Source organism: Tachypleus tridentatus, chromosome 3, assembly GCF_004210375.1.
Source record: "Tachypleus tridentatus isolate NWPU-2018 chromosome 3, ASM421037v1, whole genome shotgun sequence".
Lineage (NCBI taxonomy): Eukaryota > Metazoa > Arthropoda > Merostomata > Xiphosura > Limulidae > Tachypleus > Tachypleus tridentatus.
The window spans coordinates 12,600,884-12,614,727 of NC_134827.1; the positions used below are offsets into that span (position 1 = coordinate 12,600,884).

The 13,844-nt window shown below is 32.3% G+C and overlaps 1 long non-coding RNA gene across 15 annotated transcripts in view; it reads left to right on the forward strand.

Annotated features, from left to right (window-relative positions):
* Positions 1–13,844, forward strand: part of LOC143246369 (uncharacterized) — a 372,922-nt gene that overhangs the window by 264,148 nt on the left and 94,930 nt on the right. For 11 of the 15 annotated variants that reach the window (XR_013025939.1, XR_013025936.1, XR_013025938.1 and 8 more), the window contains one exon: positions 13,313–13,554. This is a non-coding gene — a long non-coding RNA (uncharacterized LOC143246369). Of the gene's footprint in view, positions 1–4,731; positions 4,839–7,517; positions 7,584–11,583; positions 11,805–13,312; positions 13,555–13,844 lie in introns of those variants that run through there. The other 4 variants (XR_013025931.1, XR_013025935.1, XR_013025930.1 and 1 more) reach the window with 4 other exon arrangements.

Below are 13,844 nucleotides of genomic sequence, written 5' to 3' on the forward strand. Positions count from 1 at the left end.
TACACGAACATCCATATATATATAATAATATAAAGTGGTTTAGACTTACACGAACATTCATATATATATAATAATATAAAGTGGTTTAGACTTACACGAACATTCATATATATATAATAACATAAAGTGATTTAGACTTACACGAACATTCATATATATATACAATAACATAATTGTTTATTTTGTTTTTACCTCTATACAATAATTATTGTGCATTTCTAAGCGTTGAAGTTCTTACTTATTTTACGAAATCCGTGCGCAATAATGGCCATAAAATACGTTGAACATAAGAGAAAGTGGAAAGTACAGTGTCACCCACTGTTAATAATACATCGTATTTTGCTAAAATACGTCACGTGATATTGAGAAAAGGCAAGATTTTTACTAACTAGTGAGTATTTATATTTCATCTTGACGTATTATTGCAAATACCCCATTTTTCCTGTTGGGTTTACTCATTTACTAATTTTTTCTTATGAGTTTCTGCTGAGTTTTGGAAGTAGGCGATATATTCAAACTATGAATATCAGCTTAAGGGAACTGTGTACAAATTAGAAATATCAGAGACAAGCCAAAACAAGGAACTTGTTTCGTAACAATACTGAACTGAACACACACTGCATGAACTGCTACTGCCTGGTTGGACATCTCACTGAATATGCCTACACTCTCAGCAATTAGTGTTGTAACATTACAGTCAATACCAGTATTCGTTGTCAAATAGCAACCCCAAAGTTTTCAGTGGATGGTGTTGACTAGTTGTCTTTCCTTTAGTCTGTCGCTTCAAAATTATGATCGGGTGATGCAGTTCGTACTCGAGTAGCTTTGCGTGAAATTTAACAAAATAAACGAACAAGCTAATGCCTTGGTTCTTGTGTTATGAACTTTGTTCCAGTGTAAAAGTCCATGAAAAGACAATGTGTAAAATCGTCTGGTCATGAATTATTTAATATTTACAATTTAGTCAGCCGATATGTTTAAATGTGATTGTAACTCTCAAAGGCTTTCACTTTGTTGTTTCCTGGAAAATATTAATTAATTTAAGATGATCTTAAAAACTGTGGCGCATTTTGAAAACAATTTATTTTCGTATCGGTGCATTGCAATGATTTCTATACTAATGCATGTTGAAAAATATTCTTTATTTCTAAAATGAGAACATACAGAATATACCTGTGTCTTCCTTTCAAAACATGCAAATGATTTCTGTGCGTATTTTGGAAATCCACTGACGACAATTATACGTACCGTACATGTGAAAAACGTGACTCTTCGTTGACTTTCATAGGAAAAAAAACAGATTTATGGACAGAAGCTGAGTCTTATATGGGTAGGCACCGTAAATATCTCGTATAATAAGCTCATTGTATTGAATTGGTTAAAACTAAAATTGTGATATAGAGTGTATATAAGGCAAACTTACATCATTTTAAATGTGATATTTTTAAACATTCTAGCATAGATTTTGTACACTTCAACGTATAACAGTTCGATAGACATAAATTTTCAGTAAGACTTTTGTGGTCAGAAATAGATTTAAACAAAAATTTACTGAAAAGTAAAAAAGCAATAAGAAAGCAGATTTGTTTGAATATTACTTTAGATGAAATTATTTTTATTTCCCTACAACTAATGGGTAAAGAGAAAATAGCGTGAGTGTTTTATTTCTAATCAGTCTATATGTTGTAACTGATCACAAAGCACAACATACAATTTTTGTTGGTTATTATTTTCAGAACAAAAATAATCTCATATATTGTAGAGTTATTTCTAAACTAAAGATTGTATTTATCATAAAATTACGAATGACATCAAAACTGCGTTTAATATTAGTGTAAACATATAACTCTAGATAGACTAAAACAGAATAAATTTTAATAAAATAGACTGTGACCTTCTTTCATTTTGTACAGTTAAAATTGTAATAAAAATACATATCGAAAAGAAAAAAAAAGAGATTTTATTGCTAAAAATTTGTAGAGGATCTAATTCATCCTTTAAGGTCTGCTGATGGGATAGCAGTAAGCTCACGAACTTACAAACCGAGAATCCTAGGTTCGATACCACGCAGAGTAAATAGTCCATTGTGTAGCTTTGTATGAATAAAATAACAATAATATTTTAAAAACAACTGTGTGTGTGTGTTTTCTTGTAGCAAAATCACATTGGGTTATCTGCTGTGCCTACCGAGAGAAGTCGAACCCCTGATTTTAGCGTTATTAATCCGAAGACAGTGCTGTACCAGCGGGGAACTTTACAAACAATTAATTTGAAATGATCCACAAATAAAGGCAGTAATAAAAAACTAAGAACTTACAACACAATGGATTATCTGCACTGTACTCATCATAGTTATCAAACACCAATTTTTACCGTTGTAAGCCCTAAAGGCACGTCTGATCCACCGGAATGAAGCCTCTATACTAGCATACCAAGCATGTATGTATTGTAAACAACACGTTCTGAGACAAACACTACATTAAAATTAAAGAAAAACAATACAAAATATCTTACTTTTGTATTAATAGTATTCGTGATCGCACGTTTAAATAAGCTAAGCATTCGTTGTTGAGTTGAGACGTTGCGCTTAACTTCATATCCCAATTTTATTCTCTGTTCTAGCGACGAACTAGTTTTAGTTTATTACAGAAAGTAATTTTAGTATTCATATTCTGAAAAGTTAAAAACATATGCTACTGGTCTTTACGTGCCAGCTGTGACACATTATATGTCCACCGTTTCTACACGAAGCTAGATTCCTATTAAATACTCCAGCGATTTTTCTGTCGTATATCAAGTCATCGTAACTGTAAAATATCGGGAAAAGTTTGGTCGGGTGAAGAAATTTCCACACATGCATTTTGTGATCAAAAGTAGTGAAATTTCAGTTTATGATCTTTAAAAACCTTCGAAATGTCATGCAATAAATTAAAGATTTATGAGCGCATTTGCAATTGCTGTTTTTTCAGCCGTTTGCTAACTACAGAGTAAATCTGTATTTTCTTAGCTGTAGTTCTCAGCACCGTATTGGTTTTATAATTATTAGAACATTTAATGGGCAGAACAATGATCCTAGTTCGGTTCATCTGTAACGATTTTACTGTCACTTTTGAGTGAAACGATGTTCCGTCGATGGGGTTGTTACTAGTTACCCGCTGGTACAGAGGAAGGTCTACAAATTTACAACACTTAAATCAGGGGGTTCGATTCCCGTCGGTGAACACATAGTCCGATGTGACTTTGCTATAAGAAAACACACTCGCACACACTTAGTCACTAAATAATTATACATAGCATGAAAATTGAACAATAGAAGTTATTTGTTTTAGCACAGCAAAAAAGTGTTTATTTTCAATGGTTTATGACCAATAGGAAGCATCTGTAATGCCATCATACATGCTGTAAACTTCATGTTTGATATTATTTAAGGAATCATATTAATCTGTCTGCAATAATAAGTGAAGTAACTGTTGTGTATTTAGTACTCACGTATGTAACATTCAGCATGATTTAACTTTACGACTAATAAAAATAATAATTAAACCTATTATACACACACCATATGTAAATTTTATCTCACGTTTAGTAGAAATACTACTTGTTATGTACTGGAAGACATACTAGTTTGTAAATTTAGCTGATATGTGCGTTAAAATTAATGTGTCAATAGGTTTGCTTGTATTAAAAAAATAATTATTTATGTTGTTTAATCTTTATGAGTAGTATATGTGGTGAATGTTATGTTGTTTATGAGTAGTATATGTGGTGAATGTTATGTTGTTTATGAGTAGTATATGTCGTGAATGTTATGTTGTTTATGAGTAGTATATGTCGTGAATGCTATGTTGTTTATGAGTAGTATATGTCGTGAATACTATGTTGTTTATGAGTAGTATATGTCGTGAATGCTATGTTGTTTATGATTAGTATATGTCGTGAATATTATGTTGCAGACTATATCTAGTTGAAATATTAAATTCGATTTTGAAATGTTTCTTTTCAGTTCCAATAAAGTGTTTTGTTTTTCTTAAAAATCAACGTAAAATTTTATGTATATTGATAGAAGTATTGTTTTAGTAGAAATAGATATAAGTTCTACAAAATCCAATGAAGAAATTATTTCACAGTGACTAACATAATAATACATTTTTTATACATAAAACAACGAGAGCGCTACCTAGTGACAAATATTTATTTCTTGTTCATGTTATCTCCCTAAAGTGCTTAGATGATGGAGTTTTCCTAATACGAATTAGATTTTACAACAAACACATCGCCTACTCCTAAAGAAATTAGGCCTATCTGTCGAGAACTAGGATTTTATAGAAGTTCTTTGCGTTTGACTTGTCAATGTTTTTCATCCTATGTATTTCTATTGTAATCAAATGTTTGGTCTATTATTTCATAAATCACTCTTTTAAAATAATTATACCTTGGACGGGGTGTGGCTAGTTGTTAGCGTGTGTGGATTATGAATCAGTAAATTTGTGGTTCGCGACCCATTACCGCAATAACTCGCTACACAGTTTGAGGCTGAATTAGTGCTACTAGGTTAAGCGGAAAAACTCACTTCTACCCAATACACCCCACTGCCGTTAAAAATATTTTCTATTATTTGTTCCATGTAATAAATTTAAATCAAATTAAACTTTTAATTTAAGATTACTTTAAAATGGACAAGTTATTCACGTTCAAAGGAACATCTTATTACGTTTGTCTCTATGCCTGTAGTATGTCCAGCCATCCTCATCTTTCGAGTTCTTATTTTGGAACCTAATACAGTAAGCCCGACAACAGGAAGGTTGGTAACATTTCGGATTATAGAAAGTAATATTTCCTCAAACTTGAAATCATCCTGCAGATAGGAAGTGAGTATAGTTTTAACTTGCCAATAAAAACTAAGTCAGTGCTGTCGACTTTTCTCTTTACCTAATTTCACAAAAAAAAACGTGAAAGGTTTCTAAAAGCTACAGAACATCACGACAATGTACTTCATAATGTGACTGACAAAACCATGCGAGAAGATAATTCCCAGAAGCACTTGTTTGAGCCTAACATTTTTTCATAAAAAAATACATCACTGAATTTTTAGAAACCCTCTGCACAAAAATACTGACCACATTACACTTAAAACTTGCAAAGTATCCAATACTTTATAAAAGATGGTTTATGAAATCGTATACAAAAACGGTAAGATTAATTATTCATCAACTTCAAATATTCAGTGTTTTAGCAGCAGCCTAATGTCTGATATTAAAAATAAATAAATAAATGAGCAGCTTTCAAATATTTAATTATAATTATAATTTCCAAATAATTAATTCTTCTGTATATGATTGGAAGTTATTAAATACAAACTGTTCAATGGGCTACCTGGGTTCTGCCCAGCACGGCGATCGAAACTTTTTATTTAGTGTTGTAAACCTTTAGACTTGCCCTTCATCCGTGCACCGCTGGTACAGTGATAAGTATTCCGATTTATAACACTAAAATGGGGGGTTGGATTGTCCTCGGTGGTCTCAGCAGATATCTAAATGTGATGTTGCTATTAAAAAACACACACACTCCTTTCATCCACATGAGAGGAACGACCACAGTAAGCATGAGCAATTGAATGAATTTCACCTATCAGCAGAAATCGGAACAACCAAACCAACGAACGTTAACACTTGGATATGAAGGTATTAACAAGATAAACGGTTCAAACTCTAAACTATTTTAGGTTTCGGTTTTTTCCTTTACAGTTACATGAAAATGGCAGCTAATGTTTCGTCCTATCATTCATTCATTTTCATTAATAGCATTGTGTGTCCAGTGAAAGTTTTGCTACACATTAACTCAGTTTTCGTGATGGTGAAAAAAAAAATCAATTCAACGGTAGATTTTTATTACTTCTTTGCTATGGGTAAGACCAACATCTAACAGGTTTATAAAATATACGTTTTCTCTGGAACTGTAGTCTGTAATATTGAACCAGACAAACTACAGTCGCAACAAAACTGATATTGATGAAATGTGTATCTAAATAAAATATACAGTCAGTAGTTGGATACTTATATTATTAACTGTTTGCTTATGTTTCGCTGTTTCGTCTAGAATAAAGAAATACATCCTTAAGTTTATCTATTTTAATGAATAGATAGTATTGAGAGTATTTGCTCAAAATTCGCAATTACCATAAACACCAAACTGTTCCTAATTATGTTTAGTATACTCTAAAAACAATAAGTGCAACAATAGAATGATATATCAAACTGGTTGATTCTTTCAACTTTTACCGTAGTTTTCACTGCTTGCAAATAAAGCTGTCAGAGCTGTGACTGTTTGTTATATTTCATTTCTACTACAGTATGACTTCTCTTCCTTCATCACCTGGTGTTGAATAGTGATATATTATTAAGAACAAAATATCATTTGGTTAACCTATTCCCGACTTTTCAAATATCTGAAACGTATGAGACACAAAGAACGGGGGCCTGGCATGGCCTAGCGCGTTAAGGCGTGCGCTTCGTAATCTGAGGGTCGTGGGTTCGCGCTCGAGTCGCGCCAAACATACTCGCCCTCCCAGCCGTGGGGGCGTTATAATGTTACGGTCAATCCCACTATTCGTTGGTAAAAGAGTAGCCCAAGAGTTGGCGGTGGGTGGTGATGACTAGCTGCCTTCCTCTAGTCTTACACTGCTAAATTAGGGACGGCTAGCACAGATAGCCCTCGAGTAGCTTTGTGCGAAATTCCAAAAACCAAACCACAAAGAACGCTAAAATGAACTTTAAGCCTTAAGTTAAAATTTATCATATCGAAATTATCTCAAAACACAAATCAAGTTGTTCCACAAGTCTATATTTATATCTGTATTGACATATATTTAATTTTCACACAATCTGGTAATGAAATGTAAATTCTGTCTGTTGTATCTCTTGCTGTTCGAACGAAAACAGCTGTAGCGCGGTAAACACTGTGGCAGAAGCATATTGTACGAAACTATATCTAGTCTGATGTAATACGGTGTGTATCTGTATTTGTTGACAGAAAAAATTAATGATAGATCTAGAAACTCTTTTACCAAAACTTGTTGAATTTTTAATTCATCCTTGGTTTTATTATTCGCAAATCATTTTCTATTGTTATCCATGCATAGGTAACAACAATTAAAAGTCGAAATACAGTTGTGTTTTGTTTTCGTTTTGTTTTTAGCCAAAAGATACTCAATAAGCTACCTGAGTTCTGGCTGTCCCTCTCGAATTGTATAAATCTTATGAATCATCACAAATAAAACATAATTATTGTAAATTTAACGGATATATTTTGTTCTGAAAAAAAATGTTGAGAAAGAATCGAATAATGTTTCAATAACAGTGGCATAGAAATAATCAAATTTCAGACAACATATATTTACAACGTCGAGATTACGTAAAACTATTTTGTTAAATTAATAAATAGTGTTACATATTTTAGTGCATGTTCATATATGTAAAAACGGCTCGTTTGGGTTGAGAAAATTTTTTTTTCTTACGTAGAGGAGCGAACAACGTTAACGTTTCGACCTTCTTCGGTCATCGTCAGGTTCACAAAGAAAGGAAGAGGTAATTTTCTCAACCCAAACGAGCCGTTTTTACACATATATTTTTTTCTACAAGTGGGTTTTCTCGACATCACTCATGTTCATATATGTTTTTATTCATTCCTTTGCAAAATTCAAAAATATATGTAATTTTGATTTGCCAAAGCTTAAATTTGTTTTAAATACATACATTATGTACTGGAAAATCGTTTTCCTGCGAAAACAAATTAAACCGCAATAAGAAGACTAAACTGAAAAAGTTCTGTATACGTCTAAATATTAATTTATAGATTGGTTCTTGAAGTGAATAATATTTCGTGGAAAGATATGGATTATAAAGAAAAGCAAAGTAAAAAATATATTTGTTCTCTTGTTGGTCAGCGGTTATTTTGCAGACTTCCAACTCTAAAATTCGGAATTTGATTTTCCGTGGTGGACAGAGCGCAGATGACTCTTCTGTATATTTGCGCATTAAAAAGAAAGTTATTAAAGATACATCATTATTTTCTCATTATTACAATCTAAAGCACCATAAGTTAAAACATGTGCCCAACTGAGAGTTTTCAGTGTTTAATAAAAAAATTACTTTATAGCTTTATACATTCTTGTAAGTATGTATAATGTACTCATTAAGATGAAAACGTAATATATACACGTGTATGTATTATACTTGTCACCAGGGGACGAAATGTGACATCTTTCTTAATTGGGTTGTCCAACCCTATTTGTTGTCACTAATATGTAAAGGTATAATCACTTGAATGTGGAGAAGTAACACATAAATGTAATAAAATGAAAAAATAAACGTTGTAATAAGCTGAGCTAGAGGAAACGTGAATAAAGTTAATTAAAAGAGGTGACATGTTAATTTATTTTTTTCGTCGAATTATTCTTGTGTTAACTTACTGTATCAATGTCATTCAAACTAATAGTGGACGTTTTTTTTTAAAAAACTATGATTACAAGAATTAGTAAGCCAATGTATTTCTTTATTTGTTCCCCGCTGGGACAGCAGTAAATCTCAGAACTCACAACTCTAAAATCAAGGGTTGAATCCCTCTCGTGGTTACAGTACATATCCCGATGTGGCTTTACTATAAGAACATACACACTATTTATTTGTTCTATAACGATGTGTGTGTCTTGTTTTTCACTACAAATTCCTTATAGTAAAATTTCATGATAACTTTGTTCTTTTCAAACCAGTTTCCCTTCACAAGTGTAAGTTATTAACTCTGTCGTGTAGTGCTCATATCATACGTAGAAGAACTAAAAAAACATTTCACAAATTTTAGTTTAAAATGGCGAATGGAACGGACACTAGTGGCATAGTTTTCTCATTTGTATATATATATATACATACATAGATATAAATATATATATAGCGGTATGTCTGCGGACTTAAAACGCTAAAAACTGGGTTTCGATACCCGTGGTAAACATAACATAGATAGCTCGTTATGTAGCTTTGTGCTTAATTCAAAACAACAACAACCCTTTAATAAATTATTTTAAAACTTTTTTTACTAAATCATGTTTTGTATTAAAAAAAATGTTTATTTTTCTTATAGCAAAGCCACATAGGGCTATCTGCTAAATAACTGATTTTTTTCTGGAGATATTTCATGCATTTAGTATTAAATAACTTTTTATATTTCATGATAGCACTGAAACATATATTTATTTCAAAGAACTATAGTTTTAAAGTTGAATGCCATTGATCTTATATTGGCTAAACAGCCAGAACAGACTCCTATGGCTAGGGTTTAGGCGTCCGTAAGTCTGAAATATTGACAATAATAGGATAAAATGACCAAAACACTGACCACTAGACCGCGCTTGACCTTTATTTCTCTCATATCGAAGGCTTTTTAAAAACTGTAATTCATGTAAATATCTCTATACGAGATTTACTGACTTTCTAGACATTTCGAGTATTCTTCAAACAAAGGTCATATTTTCACAAGACAAAACTCTTGACGAGTTCTGGTTAGTCAAGAGTGAGTCGGCTACCACCAACCAGCACAAACCTTACGGACGTGAACACAACATATTATTTGGCTATAGCCAGGCAGCTTTGAAAGAGGATCCACTTCTATCACTAAGGGCACTGATAGACTTTCAACAATATGACAAACAGAAAAAGTAAATGTTGAATAACCTACTGGAGCATTTCTTCGAGCTCTTGTGTTTGTTTGTTTGTTTGTTTTGTTTCTTTTTTTACCAACATTGTTGACTTCTATACATCAAACCTTCCATAAAGGACGACTGACAAAAATAATAATTCAGAATGTACTCTTCTTTCTCCATTCATAATTCAATTCTATTGAAAATTTGTTTAAACAACAACTATCTAACTTTTTATACAGCAAAATACAACTTTCAAGCAAACTTGTTTTAATTGCAACTGTGAAATATATTCTCAATAATGAGCATTGTTAATAAATGTAGTGTTCGCTCGGAAAGCGCTTTTATTCCATTTATTCTGGTCTTGGAGATACCATATAGATCATTGTAACTAATCAGATTAAAGCTCCATAAATAGCTTCATATTATTGATATTATATACATATATATTTACATGTGATTACTAAAAATGTTTGATTGTTATTAAACGATCTGTTTTTTCTTACTGTCTGAGCTTTTATCGAATACACATATTTGTGAATTTAAGAATAACGAAGCCAATGTCATATCGTGCAAGAGAAAATACTATCGTTTTCTATGAACAAAAATTATTAGCTGATGTATTTGTGAGAATAATAATAATTACGTGTATCATACATACTTTAGGTCCGGTATCGCCAGGTGGTTAAGGCATTCTAATCCGCGGATCGGGGGTTCGATTCCCCGTCACACCAAACATGCTTGCATTTTCAGCCGTGAGGGCGTTATAATGGTACAATCAATCCCACCATTCGTTGATAAAAGAATTGGCGGTGGGTGGTGATGACTAGCTGCTTTCCCTCTAGTCTTACACTGCTAAATTAGGGACGGCTAGCGCAGATAGCCCTCGTGTAGTTTTGCGCGAAATTAAAATCAAACCTATAAACTTTTAATATTTAAAACGTAGAGTTATCGACTTATAGCGTTTAGAAAATCACCGTAGAGATAGTCTTCAGTCTATTATGCGCGCTATTATAAGTATTTAGTGCACATGAGTGACATCAAATATCACATAGCCCGAAAACAGCATGACACTGATCATTATAATGATTTGAATTTTCTATTTTATCATGGTAAGATGGAAGTCAAGCCACTGAAACATTTAAAAATCCTAAAATAACTTATTTGTTTTTGCCATTACTGTTGAAGAAAGAAAAATATTTCAATTTATTATTTTCAGATTCGAGAAAAGGAATTTGAATCCAATACGAAGATTTCATTTAAATCAGACGTGTAATTATTTCACGAGTTAAAAAATACAAAAGGAATGACATCAAAGAATTTCATGGATAACTCTGTACAAAAGCGATACGCATGGATACAATAAACAATAATATAGGCTCGCTTGATTTGTTCATCTGTACTAATGTTGTGTTTAATTATGATGACACACAATACCTATATTTATAAAAATAGCTTGAAACAAATGTCGTCTCTTTTCCGCTACAGTGATTTTGTGTTACAAAACTAATTACATTGTTTTCCGTATTCGAAAAATGTTTTATACACAAAGACACGATTTTTAATTGCAGATTAATAAATGCTTTCAGTTGTGATTAAAAACATGCATAATTAAATAGCCAAGTCAAATAATATTTTAATAAAAGCTCTCACGCCTTTACTAACTCCCAAGCTTCCTTGCGTTATGTGCGAGTCTCATTGTTCTAGTAAATACTTGTTATAGGGAGGATGGGCGTCGGACACTGCTGCTCACGCTAACCACCCTAATGGCACAAAAAACAAGCACTCCTATGCAAAATCGTTGTTAAGGGAGATCGTAGTTACAATCAGAAGGAACGCGAAGCGAGGTGGTTAGACTTAGCAGGTTCTGCCAGTTAGTTTTTTTTTTTTTTCAGGGTGACTAGCTGGGTTATAACTCAGCCCGATAATGTATGTTTAGGGCCTTAACATGGAAAGTTCGTTGGCTTGATGGATATCGATAGAATCCGGAGATCCGCGTATTCTGAAGTGTGATGGCAGTAAGCTGGAGTGATCTTTGTCAGTAGAAGTAGAGAAACACACAACAATGTACCAGTTCTTTTACGAGTGGTTTACTCTCTGTGTGTAATTTTCAGGGGTGAGTTGGTTTAGATTAGGAGGGTTGGGACTTATTATCTTTTGTATCCTTTAATTAGACTATGCACGTACATGTCTATAATATAGTGATATAGTGTGTTACGATGTTGCATTTTTACTGATTTCAACATGCGTTGTTCTAATGTTATCACTAGCTCCTATTTTGTTACATTAGAGTACATTCAGAAGCTAAACGATTTGAACGTGATAGTTTCATAAAGGTGAGAACTCCTGTTTAATCACATAAGAAGAGGTGAACATAATGGTAAAACCACTTTTTAACGAATTTTCAAATATAAGACATACTTATAAAATTAAATGCATATAGCAAATGTTTTTTTTATAATAATTAAAGATAACAGTAGAAAGGATTAGATTACCTGTTCTCCGTTTTACGTGAGTAACAGCTAATTAAAACGATTTTAATAATATTTTATTGAAGACATGATATAACTGGAACGTGATTTTATTTGCCGATCAAAAGCTACTCAATGATTTGCAAACAGTGCATAGAAAGCTATGATGTATAAAAAAAATGAAATAAATACGTTGAAATATGGATTGTGTATTTATTACCAAATAAGAGTATCTCTGTACATGTTACCGTGTTTATAACAAGATTTTCCGTTTAACACAGAAGTGGACAACAGAATATATCTTAACACGTAAGGTACAGTGCATTACGATAGTCTAGTTTATTGATTTCAGAATGCTATCTTCGAATAGTATCAAAAAAAAGCGTATATATCAATGTATATGTAATTATAGAAAATGATAAAGTAAAAACACTCGACAAAATACTTAGATAACTTTCTCGAATAACTCGCTGGTTGTCTGGTTCATCAACATTGTTAAGTAGTGGACAGTTGTATTTCCTGTAATATTCAAGAAAAGAGAAGTTTATTATTGTATGTTTTAGAACACATATTACGTCTTTAATGTAAGTTTTTATTGTATTGTTTTTAGAATAAGTGTCGCGTCTTTCATGTAAGTTTATTATTTTATTTTCAAAGAACACGTCTCATGTTTCTCATTTAATGTTATTATTATATTGTTTTCAAGAACACGTCTGTTTCTTATGTAAACTTACTATTGCATTGTTTTGTTTCTCAAGAACATGTGTCACGTCTCTCATGTAAGCTTATTATTGAATTGTTTTGAGAGAATACATGTTTCTCATGTGTGCTTATTATTGCATCATTTTTTAAAATAACATGTGTAATATTTCTCATGTAAGCTTATAATTGTGTTGTTTTCTGAAGAATGTATGCCATATCTTTTATGTCCAAAATTTAAGATTTATACTAAGAAAAGTTGTGTAGAATAATGTTGTTCCTTCTACTATAAATTCTGTCATATCACTTTTTAATAAAAATTATTATGAGATGGAAGTCGAAAGGAATTGATCATACCTTATGCGCACAACTGTAACAATTTTTGTGATTTCCATACCCCTATATTTTCTTTCACATTTTATTATTAAGAACGCTCCCTTTTCCCGCCCTCTAGTGGTCAGTATCTTCGTCATAATGGCCAAGTCGTCTCAGCTCATCTCAACATTTATCATCGCGACCTCTATGGCTGCGCGACATGACGTCTAGTAACGAGAGTATAGAGGACCTACACCCAGGCTGCATCACAGCTGTAACCAGAGGCAGCAATCCGGTGCTTGGAACGAGATGGCGTGGTCTTGTGCTTTCCCAGGCTGTCTGTCCGCAGTAGAAATTGAGAAAAGAACATACAAGCTGCCGGTAAGAGAATAGTTTTGTAAGAAATTCTCTCTTTAAAAAACTTTACAAAGTTTCTTAGATTATGTTTAGTTGATAAATTACAGTATTTTCAGTTTTATTTTTCAAAACCATGCAAAAACATTCAGACTATTTCAATCCGTTTTCCAGATGTCATGCCAAATATACCAGTTTTAACTTTTATAAAGGTCCTTGTGGTTTATAGTCGTACAACAAGATTTTATAACATTAGCACCTTAGCAAGGTTATTCATCAATTCTTATATATTATTATTTATTGTTGTTATAGCATTT